The 16,356-nt window shown below is 37.1% G+C and overlaps 1 protein-coding gene across 2 annotated transcripts in view; it reads left to right on the top strand.

The window, feature by feature from the left end:
* Nucleotides 1-5,890: 5,890 nt before the first annotated feature.
* Nucleotides 5,891-16,356, top strand: part of LOC150075170 (glutamate-gated chloride channel-like) — a 498,225-nt gene continuing 487,759 nt past the window's right edge. For both annotated transcript variants that reach the window (XM_090389048.1, XM_090389046.1), the window contains exon 1: nucleotides 5,891-6,246. The gene's annotated coding sequence lies outside the window, so the exon portion shown is untranslated. The remainder of the gene's footprint in view (nucleotides 6,247-16,356) is intronic.

Below are 16,356 nucleotides of genomic sequence, written 5' to 3'. Positions count from 1 at the left end.
ATCCAAAGTGCTAGATAAGACATCAAACAGGAAACTGCCTCCATCCTAAACAAAAAAATTATTAAAAAACATGTCTAGATATGTATATACCCCGTCTTTATGAATGGAACAAAATTGTTTTGGGCAAAAAATTCGTCGTTGAGTACTGGACCCTCCGGGAGGATTAATGTTAAGATTCGATATCCATTTATCGTCTCCAGGCCATCGATGTATGATAACTTAACAATTGAACTCTTACATTCCAGATAAAGGAAGAAGATATTACGTTTTTTCCGAACTCATTACAGCGCGAACTGAGCCTTCTGATCTCATAGCAGTCATTAGCACAGCATCGGCCAGGAATCAATTAAGATGCTCGTATCTCCATACATCCAAGCTTAACAGGCTGCATAAAATAGACAAACTATTTCCTAAAAGTGTCCTTTAATTGATCAACCACTATGGCACAGAATCTCAGAGATATATAGCCGGTAATGACTACAGAAATGAATTTGACAGAGAGCTACTGCTGCCCATCACGATGACTTCAAAATAAGAGACTAAACAATAAAAGTACTCAAGCAAAGAAATAGTCATGGTACGTTGTCATATCAAATCACTGTAGGTTAGAGAGCAACTAAAATACTCGTATATCACGTATCAGTATATCAATTTTGTTTCTCTCTTTCTGCCTCTAGCCATAAAGTAGCGATGGGCTTGCTTGTATTCTTCTTGGAAATGAAATGAAGATTTATTTATTTATTAGGAATAATAGAGCCTTAAATCTTGTTTTGAAATAGTAAACGAAAATAAAACTACTTCTCTTATCCGGGGATACTGTGAATTCGGGTTTGACCGGTTGGTTGGATGTTGTAGAGTTTTAGGCCATATTGAGCCGTATATAATATCTCTGTAAACTGTGTGTGTGTGTGTTCGTTTTGCGGTCGCTTTGCTAATTGCTGTTTTTATTCCCGTAATCTCGGAGCGAAAAAGCCGAGAATATGTTTTTTTCCACGCTACCCTCGCTTGAGACCGACTAAATCAGCCACTTTATGAAAAAAGACCCATAAAAATTCCTCGCGTCACTGACAGATTCGAACTCTGGTATTTTTCATCCGGTGTGAAGAGGACGGTAATTATACCAACTGTTACCACGAGGGCGGTTTAATCGGACTGTAAACTCAGCTTCTAATTTGAGTGACTGCAAATTTAAGAAGTTGGATCGAAAGAAAAACATCACGGTAAGGATGCCAATGTGATAAGTTCGTTTTCCTACCGGAATGTAGGCGGAAAAAAAAAAAAAAAAAAAAACCGCGTGTGTACCCTGTACGCACGAAAGATGTTTCATGTGTAAACACCTTTGACGACACCTACTAAATTTCGAACAGCTAGAACCGAAATCATGAACCATGTAATTTATGCTCACGCCCGCTACTTACTCTACTGAATCAATGTTAGTGATAAATAGAATACACACGCCCGCTGCTTACTCTACCGAATCAACGTTTGGAAGAGGCTATGTTAGGCCAACAGCCTAATTACCCATTTGATTGTAGCCATTTGTTGAATAGTATGATTGCAACAATACAAGTATTTGAATTGTTACAATCATACTATCATGTTGGATCATGTTACTCTGTCATGCTTTGTCGCAAATTACACATGCAGCGCTGCCAGATCTGCAAGAAACGACAGTATCCACGCATAATAACGCTATCGAAACTATGACTTGGCTCAGGATCTCAACTAGTACAAGCGCGAGATGGTAACGCTGCACATTCCATTTCACAATGAGGAGACAAAGATAGTGTCAGAGATGAAATATGCGACGGTCTACAACAATGAAGAGCTCATACTAGATCGTAAATTGTATGAATGGGACTTGGACATTCGCAAACCGATTGAAATATGTAAGACGATATGTCAAGACAACGACGACGTTGACCATGACGAAGCATGCGGTAATGACCTCGTAATGCGACTGCGGAAAGACCCCTTTCGAAACTTGTACAATCATGCAAACAACGAGATGAATGAGGATCTAAAGCTCGCCACGCTCAACCGACTCAGCGCAATTGCAAAGAAACGCGAAAACTTGATGACCAACGAGGACTTCTGTAACTTAAAGAGAATGGCCAATGACAAGCAAAAGATTCTACTCATACAGCTGCACCAACTGGGGCTTCTCGCTACCGACCTATGCTTTTGTGGAGGCAAGGAAAACTGGTACCACCTTCTTTTTGACTGTGACCTGTACGAGGATCTCAGAGATCAACTTCGGAGAAAATTTCTGAACTTCTCCCCAACCAACGTGGATCAACTAATCCAGACTCCAGACAATCTTTCCTCCCTGCAGGCCTTTGCATCCGGCATCTTTACCCGGCGAAAGACCTTGTATGCCAATGCCAATCAAAACCAGATAAGCAATTCTACAGCCTAGATTTCACTCTTGTGAAGGGAAAGGCTAAATTCTAATTTTTTTTTTCTTTTTTATTTTACTTTATTTTTATTTTTATTTATTTCTTTTTTGCTAAATTTGCCATACTATCAATTTTTATTTTATTTTATTTTTTATTTATTTATTTATTTTTTCTTTTCTCATACATAAATACATTACTGTATTATTATAATATATTACAATGGATTACTTTTATTATTATTATTTTTTTTATTTTATTTTATTTATTTTTTTTTTCTCCTCTCCTCTCTTCCCTCTGGAATGGGCCCCCAGAGGTTCCTGGCCCACCTGCTGACAACACCAGGTGGGTCAGAGTCTCTTTCGAGACGGTACGTGTTTACTGGGACTGGCCCACCTTCCCGTGGTGTGGACGAGTACCCAGAATCATCTGTCCAGGTGACTGATGCTTCTGGGTAGCCAAGCGGTCAGAACAGAACAACAGAACACACACATAATACACACAAACCGACGTCACACACATCTGGCCCATCTGTAGTGATACTGTTCTTCACAGAGATACGAGGCGGAGTTGAACAAACGTTCTAGGTGCCGCCCTTACATGTCCACATACTCATACATGTAATTTGGAGTATGTTATCTCCCAATCGCGAACCGATTCAAATATTCTTGACCGGTCCAGCTGGTTGCAGAAAAACGTTTATGATTCGCCTCTTGATGGAAATATACAACCGCTTCAGTGATACAGACTGGTACTGTAACGCCTATAGTATATGCGCTCCAACTGGTAAGGCTGAAGCGCATGCAATGTAAATGATCTTGAATGTTCTCAGAGCTTGTTTATGCCAGCTCTGAGCACATCCAAGATCACTGACCTCAAGATATCCATCTCTCTGGTTACCAAAAAGGTTTCTGCCACGGGTGGCAATGGTTAATCCAAAGCCACCTTCCATGATCCTTTGCGCGATCTCCTCTCCCGACTCCGTTTTTCTTTGTTATGAAACGGAAATGACGTCAAATGGCACAATTTGCGCGTCACAAAATCGTGACAAATTGATTTTACTACAGTCCGAAATTTAGTAGGTGCCACAAAGATGTTTACACCTAAAAATATTTTTTCCTGTAATGGTATAAGGCTATCATAAGGAACCCTCATTCTGAACCTTTAAAACGACTTGACTGTATTGACTGTATTTATTATTATTATTAATTTTTTTTGAAAAAAATTAATAATAATAATAAATAACTAAATAATAATAAATAAATAAAAAACAAACCATATTAATCAAAATGCAATAATGAAATAGTAATTAAAACGAAAAAGGACTACAAGTTGAGCAGAACATGAAGTGACATCGGCTAACTAAGACCGGCACTTACATAACTGTCCTTTACAAACAGAAAGATAGAACAAGATGCCATCGCGATATGCCTTGTCAACAGACCGCAAGTCGATGTCGATCGTGTCCAGAGTCACATTTGGGAAGTGTCTCTTGAAATTCTGTAACCTCCGGAGTCTTGAGCACAAGGAGGGGATACTGCGGAGATGTCTTACTGGCACACGTCAACAAACCGTGTTCCAGATGTTGATGTGATCATGCTTAGCTGAGCACAGATGAAGGAATGACTATTTTTAGCACATGGGCTCTGTGGACTGTGGGCGTGTATTGCAGGTTGCAGCAGAGTGCAGATTTAGATGTCGTGTAGATCTGGGGCCGCCACAAGTTTTTTTCTTTTTCTTTGGTTGTGAAGCTAAAGAGTACATCGTGAGACATCTATGCCATTGTAGGCCAACCTTTTTTTTCTTTTTCAAACGCAAATAAAATGTCCACCTTATCATCCGCATGTATTTATTCTTTACCTAGACATGAAGTTTTCAAAAGACTCACATATCCCATGCCCGTCAACCATTCATCATAGATGGCTACGCACTAACTTCATCGACCACACGTCGACCTTCTGGAACCTAAGCAGGAACCAGCGATTCCTTGATAGATGACATCACCATCACGTGACGACGCCCTATAAGCCGCCCCAGTCATCTGCACAAACAATCTCATCCCTGGTTTTCCCCAGCGAGAAGTTATCGATGGCCAAACCATTGTGTACTACGGAACGCCACTCTGTCCATCGTTACAGTCAACGTGGCCCTCACCTACCGCTGAAACTGCCTTATAAATAAATGATCGTAACAGATACTGGGCCATGAAGTCTAAGTATGAAATTCTATTTATCGTGCACGATCTCATGAACTGTGTGGAAAATGACGTGTACTCTCGTATCTATCTAAGTAGTCATTATATTTATCCATTTCTTGCTACTATGTATATATATAGTCTATAATTGTACACACTACTTTACGTTGTACCTGTAAGTATATTTCTTTATCTACAATTAATAATCTATCCCCCACTCGTAATTTTCTTCATTATGATTTTCATTATATTAAATTAATTATGAACTATTATTACGTAAACCCCTGGCCTTCTGGCCGTGAAGAGCATTTGCAACACCAATCAGTTTGTCAGTTGAATGTTTACAATAACGATTCTCTCCCCCCTCCCCCCTTTTCCAGCTCTTAATTTTCAAATGAAGGTATGCTACTTGTGTTTCTCGTATTTACTTCGTTAAACAAGGAGCCTTTGGAATTTCGCTATCTTTTGCACAATGATTATTTTGGCAGTAATCTAGTAATACACGTGCATTTAAGTTCTGGATCGTGTAAGTGTATTACAAAGAGCATACATTCTATTTAATGCGGTAATCGCAAGGTCTGTGTAGTACGGTTTGGTTTCGGTTTTTATGGCACAAGGGCGACTAAGGCCATGATGCGCCAAGTCCAGTGTAGTACGGCAACAATACTTATTCTGTATACTAAAATAAAACGAAAACAGCTGACTGCTGTAATGAGCATTTTCTGACTAAAGATTTGATTTAGAAATAATAATAATAATAAAATAAATAGTTTCACTAATATTTAAGCGGAACTGTACATCCTAAGATGATTTTACGACGTTCTTAAAGAAAGTTCTCACTTTCTTTAAGAACGTCGACAAAGAAGAATATTTGGTAAATCCAATGAAGCACCTTTTCATGTTTTTCCTTTTCCTGTTGCAGAATTTAGCTAAAGACAAACTTGAGCTACTTTTAAGAACCGACGACTCTCATGGGTATTTAGTGAATCATATGTATGAAATGGGATCACAAATTCTGTGATGTGTGTTATTAATAAGTACTCCATATTTATTCCATTATGTACTGATGATCATTATTGATCATTTTAAACTGTATTCATAAATGTAGGTAGTCCGTTCAGAGAGGATTATGTAAAAAAAAAGGGAGAGGAAAACAAATAGGAAGTAACCCACACAAATGTCCATTACGCTCATTCCCCACGTGAGCTTCACGTTTCAGGTGCTCACATCTACCAGGTGTTCACAAAACTGCCACCAGACGGCGCCGCGATAAAACATAACGAAAGCATCTATTTGGTGTTAAGCCACAACAGAGAGAGGCGTAAGCAAGCATGTGGAGCGTGCAACAGTGGGGAATCTACCACGAGCCAGCCGTCACTTAGCTCGAGCTCAGGGTTGCGCGTGATGTGATACTATACCCAACCTGTAGGGGAAAAAAAGTGATTTTTTTTATAGGTGTTCAGTTTTAGGCTAAATCGAGTAGTCATTTCTTCTGTGGATATTATTCGTCGTGTGATGACCGTGTGCATTTAATTCGCAAGATGACAAATGGTTTATATGAGTGCATAGCGTGTTGCAAGGACTGCGTAGAGGTAGTCAAGCTGCAGATGTACTTGGATTGACCCTAGAAGGATCAGAAAGCGTCATCCCCTAACAGTAAGTTGTGCATGTGTTCTTGAGATTGTTTGTTGGTGAGCAGCTGTAGCGCCGCGAACATAATATATTTCGTTGATGCGAAAATAGCTCAGACTGTTGGCATGCAGTCAGAAGTAGACGTATTTGGCAAGAAGCATTGCGATTAAGCACAATGTTTTACACATTCGGACCCCAAGTGGCGATTGTCCTGAATCAAAATCCAATTATTTATCTAAATAAACAATGTTCTTTCTTTTGTTTTCCGGCCTTTAGATAATATTTATCTTGAACGGGAGTCTTCCTGTGTTTATGCATGCATTCATGTGCACAAAGAGACAGAAGCAAACGGAATTTACTACCAATGCACAAAGAGCAAAAACAAGAATAGCATGCTTCTAACATAGTCTTAGTTTGTGCTTACACCGACATCTATTAATCAAATATATTTTAACCACTGTTCACTAATACGAAAAACCACAAGTACGGAACAGATTACTCCAATGGCCTCTAAGAAGTCATGCCATGTCGAAACTTAAATTATGATACGATTGTTGGTACTGTGTCTCAGAGTTGGGGTTATTTTATGGGTGGTATGAAATATTTGGGGTTTTTGTTACAAACTATGAATTTATGCACAACAAAGAAATGAATATTTCTTTAGTTTCTTCAGTGCGTAAAGGTGTGCAATTTTTTTTCTTGAGGCATCTGAGGTGGAAAAGAACTCGCACAGATTACTGAATTTTATCACGTGGATCCTGATATTCATCTATTATCATCCATTCAGCTGTTATCCAGTTTCTTCAGAGCCCTCTAGTTCTGAAGAAATTTCTGTTCACTCAGTTGTAGTTCTATGAGACTGACTCCAATTTAGCGAACACCACTTAGTGCATCAGTCTTAATCTTTATAATTAAGGAACTAGTCCCGACTCAGTTATAACTGCAATTAGGTTTTCATGTTACATTAGTTCTAAGAGTAAATAGAAAGGTGCGCAATTTCTTAATATGTCTATAAAACAAACAGAAATATGATTTAACGTTTTCTTTTAAATCAAATTACTCAAGACTCAACATAATCCCCTTTAAGATACAGAAGAAATATATTAAGAAATAGCTCTTATAAATTATGCAGTTTTTCAGTTCCTATCTAGAGGCTTCTACCTCTTCCTGGTTGCATATATCGCATCCCCTCCAGTAAGTTCAATGAATGTTTCCAACTGATTACATTGACTGTGCTTTTATGATCAATATTATTATCCATGAGATTAAACTTCTGGTTTAAATTAGTCACAAAGGAATTTTATGCTTCAAAAATATCGTTCGTATCTTGACTGAATATGGTACGTAACTCTAATTGTAGTAGTGGACCAATAAAAATACCACAAAGCATTATTGATGCATATCCTGTTAGCATCCCAAATTATCAACAAGTGCTGGTTCCCCCAATCTCAGAAGAATCAGAAAAGATTTTTTTCCCATCTAAACCCATTGCTTCATCCTATGTGTTCGTATATTTATTCCATAAAGTGTATAAATTTTTCTGAGGACAAGTATCCATTCCAAACAATGTTTTGGAGATGAATGATATTTGAGATGGAAGTGCAGCGAATCCTTTATGATGAATGGAACACACCTCATCGGTATATCCCACTGATCAAAGTTATGTTCTTTCATTCATTCATTAGGTGAGTGCCCATCGCAATCAGTTCTTAGGACTAATTGCTGAATAAGCAAGTTTCAAATATGAGGTGGGAAGATTTTGTTCAACTGCGGACCAAATTAAAGTTTTATAAACTTTCGCGAGTCCGTGCCTAGTGTGTCTCTGTATTATTTTGTTTTCATTTATATATTATTTTTACAGGGATATTCTTTTAAATAACAAAGATGATATCATATAAGTTATTCTGGAAGTTATGATCTTGCAGTTTCGATTTTTTATTTATTTATTTTTTTTACGTATTCCATTTAGCAAAACAACTGTTCACATTTATAGGTATATCCGATTATGAACATTTTACTTTTCTTGGGGGGGGGGGACGTAATTTGGGAAAGGCTTCATTAGGTATAAAAAAATTTGGGAGGCCGTCGCTGACCACATGAGAAGGCTTCGCAGCCGATTTCGGTCATGGGTTGCCTTATCTTTGCATCTTAAGGCAACTGTATATTAAAAAATTGTTAAAACATATCTTTCTGTGTGCATACCACTATGTCATAACAAAATAATTTCATATTACGTAATGTGTTAAAGATCTTTAGTTTTATTCTACTGGTTGTCAACGGAGAGATTCATAAAAATATTTATTATACGCTGAATTTTTCTCTTCATGGAATGTCTAGATTGAAAAAATAACATTATTCTCAATTCACGATTTTGCTTATTTTGTTTTTCTGGTTTAGGTTGTAGAAGTAATGTTCCACGTAGCAACAGCAGTTAAACAAAATGTTTTGTACTAAAGGATCTGTCGTTCGTAAAGTATGAAATAATGTAAGGAATATATTTTACCATGCACTTAGGGCAGAAATAGAACATAAGTGGTTGATGAATAAATCTGGCGTGTTTGAAAGCTTTCAGCCATGACAAGACTTTAAACATTTTCGACATGGACATTTTCAAGTATGCAAAAGAATGACAAAATGTAGTTAAATTCTTTTAGCAGAACTTTCCTTTTTAAAATAAACTTACCAGAATCTAGAGAACTGTATTAGACTAAAATAATACATTATTTCCAGTTACTTTAGAGGCTGTTAATTATAAAGTAGGAATTGTCACGAGTTCTTCAAAAGATATCGCTCAATTATAAATTAAACTAAATTTTGAATATAAATGAAAATAAGTCAACACAGCTAAGAAAAAAATCCGTTCTTCGTTGGTTGGGTGTTGTAGGGTTTTAGATTCATCAACAATTTAGGCCATATTGCACTGTATACCTCAATGTCCGTAAACTACGTGTGTTCTGTGGTCGGTTTGCTGGACGATAAATCCGAGCATCCGAATGAAAAACCAGGCTGCCCACCTGTGAGATCAACTAACTCAGCCACGTGTGAAAAAGGCCCATTAAAATTCCTCGCGTCATTGACGGATTCTAACTCAGGTCTCTTCCACCCTGTGTGGGGAGGGCATAGTTCCTCGTATTAAGGGAAATGTTATTTGTTACTTCTGGTTAAAAATTAACTTAAATTATTATTTTTATCCACAATAAATATATAACTGAAAATGGAACATTAATAATTCGATAGGAAATCTTTTTGTTATAAATATTTCAGATTAACCACTTATATTCTAATTTTAAAGGGCATATGGAAGATACAATCTCACCCTGCGATTTACATGCTTTTGGCTGTTGCAACTCCTATACTCTCTCCTAACCTAAATTTTCTCTCCTACCCTAAATACTTTTGACTTTAAGCGTTAAGAAACATCCACTCAGATGTACTGAAATGCTTAATATGATAAATTTAGCGTATATTTAGCATTATGACTGCATTACTTTTTATTACTCGATTTAATAATATGATTCAGTGTTTATACCGATTCATTCTTCTTCAAAGAAAGATCGCCAACTTAATATCATTTACAGTTCGATTTTTCGGAGACTATAATAATATAAAAATCTTCCTATCTATTTTAGGCATTACTAAGAAATTTTAATACCCCTTTAATATTGGAGAATGCTCAATGGACTATGTAATAGCAACAAAAAATATCAAAAATTGGAAAGATGCCACTTTACGTAATATCTTCAGTTTGACAATGATCATCATCTTCCAGTGAGTTTAAAAATTAAAGGAATTTTGTGATTTCAGTATACTAGTCAAATTGAATAAATACATTTAAATGAACTTCTCAGATGTATCGATTTAAAATCGTTCCTTCCTACATGGTGTAAAGTGCAATATTTATCCACCGCTTTTATAAAAGAAAAGATCTATACTATCTTACCCTTCATTTTAAAGGAAGGTACTCTATAACATATGTACGATTTAGATATCATAAAAAAGTGTATTTAAACGTTTAGATAAAGTGTAAGGTTGGCTAACTCGATGGAAGATATGTGGAGCGAAGCAGACTTATTTTATTCATTAAACTAGGCGGTCACAGCCAGCTTTCCTGGCAACCCCGCCCACCTATTTACGATACTGTTTAGATATCAAACATACCACGTTTAGATACCACGTGCCAGGGGATGGTAACCATTAGTTGGTTACCATCCCTGGCACGTGGAGACGGTCAAGGATCCACTATCTACGTACTGATAATATCCTGTTCTTTTATTTATTTGATAATATCAAATAAATAAAAGAACAGGAAAGAGACTAGAATAAGAAAGAAACAGGACAGGAAAACAAATTCAGTACAGAGCTTGAGGCATCAGCAATCAGTAAGTCCATGCATCCTAAAATAAAGTCTCTGCCCTGCTCTTGACCAACTGAAGCACGTTCGGGAACGATGGATACAAAGTTCTTCGAACAGAATGCGACGAAGAATGATTCTTAGCCGAGCAATTCGCACAAGCAGGTTTCATGACAAAATAATAAAACAATCGCCATTTGATTATTATAACACTTATTATAACACTTCTACAATAAAACAGAACCCTATTATAAGGAAGCTGCAACAAGTACCGCGAAGCACATTTAAGAAATTTATTTTAAAAAAATGGACTTTTAATAAATAATATCCTTTAACAACAAAGGTTCGTGGTGCAGTGACTAGAATCTGTCTTATGAAAATTACGTGTTTTGATTAAGAAACCTTTGATCACACCGATTTTTGTTCTAATTTTTTAAAATTATATGTAAACTCCCATTAACCTCTAACTTATCTTTGCAGAAAGTGTAGGAAGGACTGGTGCTGTCAACAGCATTTTTATACCATCTCTGCTCTTCATCTAAAGAGTTGTATTATTATCTTTGCGCGACAGCATCCTTTCATTACCTCTCAACCAACGGGCAACCAGCCAACTAGTTCCCAGAAATTCCAAACCGGGGGAATGTCTTCAACTAGTTCAAGCCGGTTGCTAAATCTTTTTCATAGCTTAGCCGTAAAGTATTCCTTCCCCCCACCTACCCCTTCTATACGTATCTATAACGTTGGTTCTGTAGGGGAGAAGTTCGGATCATAGATTTTCTTTTAAGATTATAAAAGCTGCACAAAGTGATAACAACCATCTTTTCCGATATCCTTCTAAAGAAAACGAAATTATAAACCTGAAAGATTGTACAATGCCGTGAACAAGAGCTGTTATGTAGACTGCGCTAAATTGTAGACAGCCTCAGAGAATAAAGATAGAAAGAAATGCAGGAGTGGAGAAAATTTTCATTTCATTCGCTGCACGTAGAACACAATCTACTGAAAAGGGAAAAGATTACAACAGAATTAATTTTTACTTATGTTAAGTCTTTGTTTGAAACCCTACATTTTAATAGAAGAAGCAGAATTATAGAAAGATGTGAGCATTTTGCTCATTCAGGACTGCTTTCGAAATACAGTCACTAATAAAAACGGGAACGACCCAACTACTTGGAGCACTGCGAACAACAGTACACAGCAAAAATAGTCTTGCGAGGTCACGAAAACAAACACAAAAAGAGGATAACATGGAGTGAATGTGGCTCACAGTAGTTAGTTTCAATAATGTCACTCAGTCATACTTGGAGAAACTCATTGGTCTTTATATATATGAACAATCAAATTAAACTATTTAATGAATAAAATGTAGGCAGTCGAAGAGGGCAGAAATGTTTTAAGTTGGCTCTAGCGGCTTAACTGAAGGGAATTAAGATCGTGTCTTTTTTAGACATTTTAATTTGTTTAAATTTAATTTCTGTAATTTTTAAATTTTATTTCACTAATTTTGTGAAATTAATTTTTTTTCTAAAGGATTTCTGATAAGCTGAATTCTTTCCGGTAACTTCGTAGTTTAATTTCACTAGTGGATTAAAAAAAAAAAAAATTGTAACAGTTTATCTTCTGTAATACTGTATATCGAAAATTTCAATTTTGTAATCTTTCTTAAATAAAATTTTAACTAAATAACGGTTATTACAAGATAAACTTTCAATACATCAAAGCCATCATGACTCAGATGGAAATACCTACGGGCATTATTTTAGATGTGATCATTAGATAGTCGCTTGTATATCTTGTGGCAAGTATTCTAAGGTCGGTCTAGTAGACAAACTAAGTTCAACTGACGACCCTTTTATTTGCATTTGATGTAAGGAGTGTATCGATCTCAAACTAAAGCTTGGTGCATTACTAGAAGAAACTGAGGCACTGAAGAAACGGGTACTTGCCTTGAAACAAATGCAACTAGCAGCTAGTCAGGGACTCGAGTATTTAGTGACCCTCCACCCCGATTTGAATCCCACAACAGAATACTCAAGTGGATACTGCTCTGGTTGAAGGAGATTTAGTTTTACTGAGAGACTATTGTCAGGGAAACGCGTAACTTTTTTTGTAATAAAGATAGGTGGACCAGAACCAGGGTGTGTTTGCCCAGAGCAACCACTGGTGATGTTACCAACAGATTGTAAGGTGGGGGAAAGAGAGCATTATTATTCATTCGGGGGACTAATGATTTAATTAAACGAACACGACCTGATGATTTGTTCGATAAATATAGGACCATACAGAAAAAACACAGCGAGTTAGGTCAGAATGTGCCTGCAATTCTAGCTAGCATGGTAGGACGGATAATATGCGGAAAGCCTGATTTAATCCAATATTTGAGGGACTGAAAGGCTTTAGGGGAATTTTTTTTTAATTAGCGTGACCACATTTGTAGGCATAAGGAATCTATTTTGCAGAGACCGAATTCATTTGAACAAGTTTGGTGGTGCAAGGGTTTTGGCCGGTATCACTGAGGATGCCTTAAGACTTAAGGTAAATTGCTAATTAGAGGAGAGAACGCGTTTCTGCTATTTCTAATTATGTGTACAGTAAGAGATCCTGAGTTAGTCAACAGCTAACCCGAGTTTTGATTCAAAACATTCTTAGTTTGAGAGTACAGTATACAACATATAAATGCATTAATTGTAAACCACTGTTTTGGTATGTGAGGCTGATAGCGTCATAAGGACAGCATTACATAGTATTGTAATGCAATACAAGTATACATAGCTGTCTATTTACTTACGTTTAATTTTATTAACTGATTTAAAAAATATTTAAACTGCTAAAATCAATCTCTAAGTGATGTTTACTAATGGTTATCTGCTGACCAACTCAGCATCTATTATACATAATTACTAAAGGCTATATATTAACAAGTAAAATCTGTAATCAAATTAACAGCTCTATGTAAATGATGTCACCATAATTTACCACTTATGCTGTCTTTAGAGCCTGGGTTCCCAACCTGTGGATCACGACCCCCAAGGGGGTAACCGCGGTTATTTTTATAGGAAATTTCACCACGAAGATGTTCAACACTTATTCAATATGGCTACACTGCAATATTCTACTAGTGGTTGTAACAATGATTTTTGATAAATGAAAAGAAATGACTTCAGGTCCACCGCAGCGGATACTTAAAAAAATATTAAAAGCCCACCGTATTCATACATATTAAACATTTTATATTATTTTAATTATTTGCTATGGCGGGCCTTTAATATTTTGTCAAATTTCCGCCGCGGCGGACCTTGATTCACTCCCTAAAAATAAAATATACAAATGCAGTGTTATCATTAGAATAAAATTCTATGTTACAAATAGTAAACTGAAAAAAAATATTCACTATGATGCAAAATTCAATATCAAAATTCATTTTAATCGGTGTCTCGATGTGTGAATAACAGACTGTCGAATACGAACCATCGAATAAAGGTGAGTTGCTCTCTTAACGCAGTTGAAGATCACCTCGTATGTTTTGCTAACGCCGCCATGTTTGCAATAATGTCCGCGATGGGCCTTCTAATGCAAACTGGCGCGAACTTAGTTCGCCAATAGTCAACCACTTTTAGTTGGCGCCATAATAGAACCCAGCCAATCGCTGTCGAGCGCGGGTTAGCTACTGCTTGGACTCTCTAAAATCTAAAGAGCATCAGTAGATCGTCATCAGTCCGTACTAAATCCGTACCGGGGGACAAAAAAAACGTTAAATATTCAGAAGAATACCTAAAATTTGGCTTTACCACCTTGATCAGCAATGGCATAGAGAAGCCACAATGCGTTTTGTGCAATGTAGTTCTCAGCGCTGAATCTATGAAACCTTCAAAACTGAAACGTCACTGAATTCAGAACATACTAAAAAGAATTTAGAGAGAGAGAGAGAGAGATAATCTTTAATGCCCTTCACGGCCAAAAAGCCAGGGGTTTACATTTGTACAACTTCCCGAAACTTCCGGGAAAATAGAACAATTAATTTACAAAAACAGGTAATTTTACAAAAGAAAACATATTTTATACAAAGGAGAGAAATCCTTACGAGAGTTAGGTCTGATTGAGCTGACTTAACATCGAGATAAGAGCACCAGCTCAATCAGACAGGAACAGATGCAAGGTACACATGTCAATGCAGATTAGTCCTACTAGACATAATTTTTTTCCTGTAAGTCCGGTCAATTTGGGGTTCTTTCGACGCCATGAAACTGGTCTCAGACGTCAGAGACTTGATCCTACGGGAAGTTTTCAGCAACAGAGCATAGCAAGCATCATAAGAAGCCGCATTGGAAATTGCCAAACAAATAAACAAAAAAAAAAAAAAAAACCTTAGACGATTGGAGAAACCGCCATCAAACCCTGCATGTTGAAGATGGTGAAGTTAATTCTTGGGGAAGCCAGCGAGATAAAGATGTGACAGATCTCTGTCCACTAACACTATTCAGAGGCGCATTTCAGATATGTCCGTAGACGTGAAAGAGCAGATTTTGAATGAAATCAAAGTTTCTCCATTGATTTCTTTTCAAGTTGATGAATCAACGGACGTAAGTTCATGTTCTCAGTTGCTTGTCTCTGTGAAATCTATTTATTAAGATGACATCAAACAAGAGTTCCTGTTTTCTGGTGCACTTGATACTACTACAAGAGGTGAAGATATTATGGAGAAGATAAATACCTTTTTTGAAATTGGAGGACTACAGTGGAAAAACTGTCTGTGGGGTTTGTACAAATGGAGCACCAGCTATGCTAGAGTCAAAGTCGGGCTTTCAGACAAAAGTGAAAGAACTTGCTCCCCAAGAAAAGGGCATTCACTGCATGATCCACCGATATGCTCTTGCCAGTAAGACTCTTCCAGCTCCTCTGCAAGAGGTACTTGATTCTCTGATCAAAATTATGAATTAGATCAAATCTGGAGCCCTCAACACCCGTCTGTTTAAAGAACTCTAAAGACATGAATTCTGATCACGAGGTTCTTCTTTTCTACACTGCTGTACGCCGGTTGTCGAAAGGAGATGTCAATTGTCTTTTAGCTGAAAGATGAAATCAAGTTGTTCCTGGAAGTGCAAGGGAAATATGACCTTGTGGCTTACTTTAATGATGAAGCTTTGAAGAAAAGAGTTACTTACTTAGCAGACATCTTAGACCAGCTAAATAAGCTGAATCTGAAACTTCAGGGAAAGGAAACACACATTATCCAATTTCACGACGATCTTCAGGTATTTGTATCCAAATGCAAAACTGGCGTCGGAAAGTAAATCTTGGAAACATTGCCATGTTGTGTAAAACTCTGCAGTGTTGTAGAGGAATCTGAAGATGAACTGGATGAGAATCTGAAGGAGGAGATTACTGGGCACCTTGAATCCCTTGAAAAGGAATTTCAACGGTACTTCCCTGAGGTTACAGAAGAAGCTGCACTGGTACGAAACCCATTCTCTGCTTCCCTGTACCCAGCATTCCCGATGAAGTACAGGACGAATTCTTGGATCTGGGGAACGATTCCTCGGCACGTAATTTGTTTTATGAAAAATTGCTAACTCAATTCTGGTGTGGTATGTATCTGTATCAGTCATATCCAAATGTCACCATGCTTGCCTTTCGAGTTTTACTTCCATTTGCCTCTACATATCTCTGCGAGAGCGGATTTTCAACGCTTCTTCCTATCAAAACAAAGGCAAGAAACAGACAATGTTGAGAATGACACGAGGTTGGCTTTAAAAAAAACACTCCGCCGCGAATTTTGAAGCTGG

The sequence above is a fragment of the Mastigoproctus giganteus genome, chromosome 14 (assembly GCF_048544385.1).
Source record: "Mastigoproctus giganteus isolate SK-2022 chromosome 14, ASM4854438v1, whole genome shotgun sequence".
Taxonomy (NCBI): domain Eukaryota; kingdom Metazoa; phylum Arthropoda; class Arachnida; order Uropygi; family Thelyphonidae; genus Mastigoproctus; species Mastigoproctus giganteus.
This window is presented reverse-complemented; position numbering and strand designations above follow the sequence as displayed.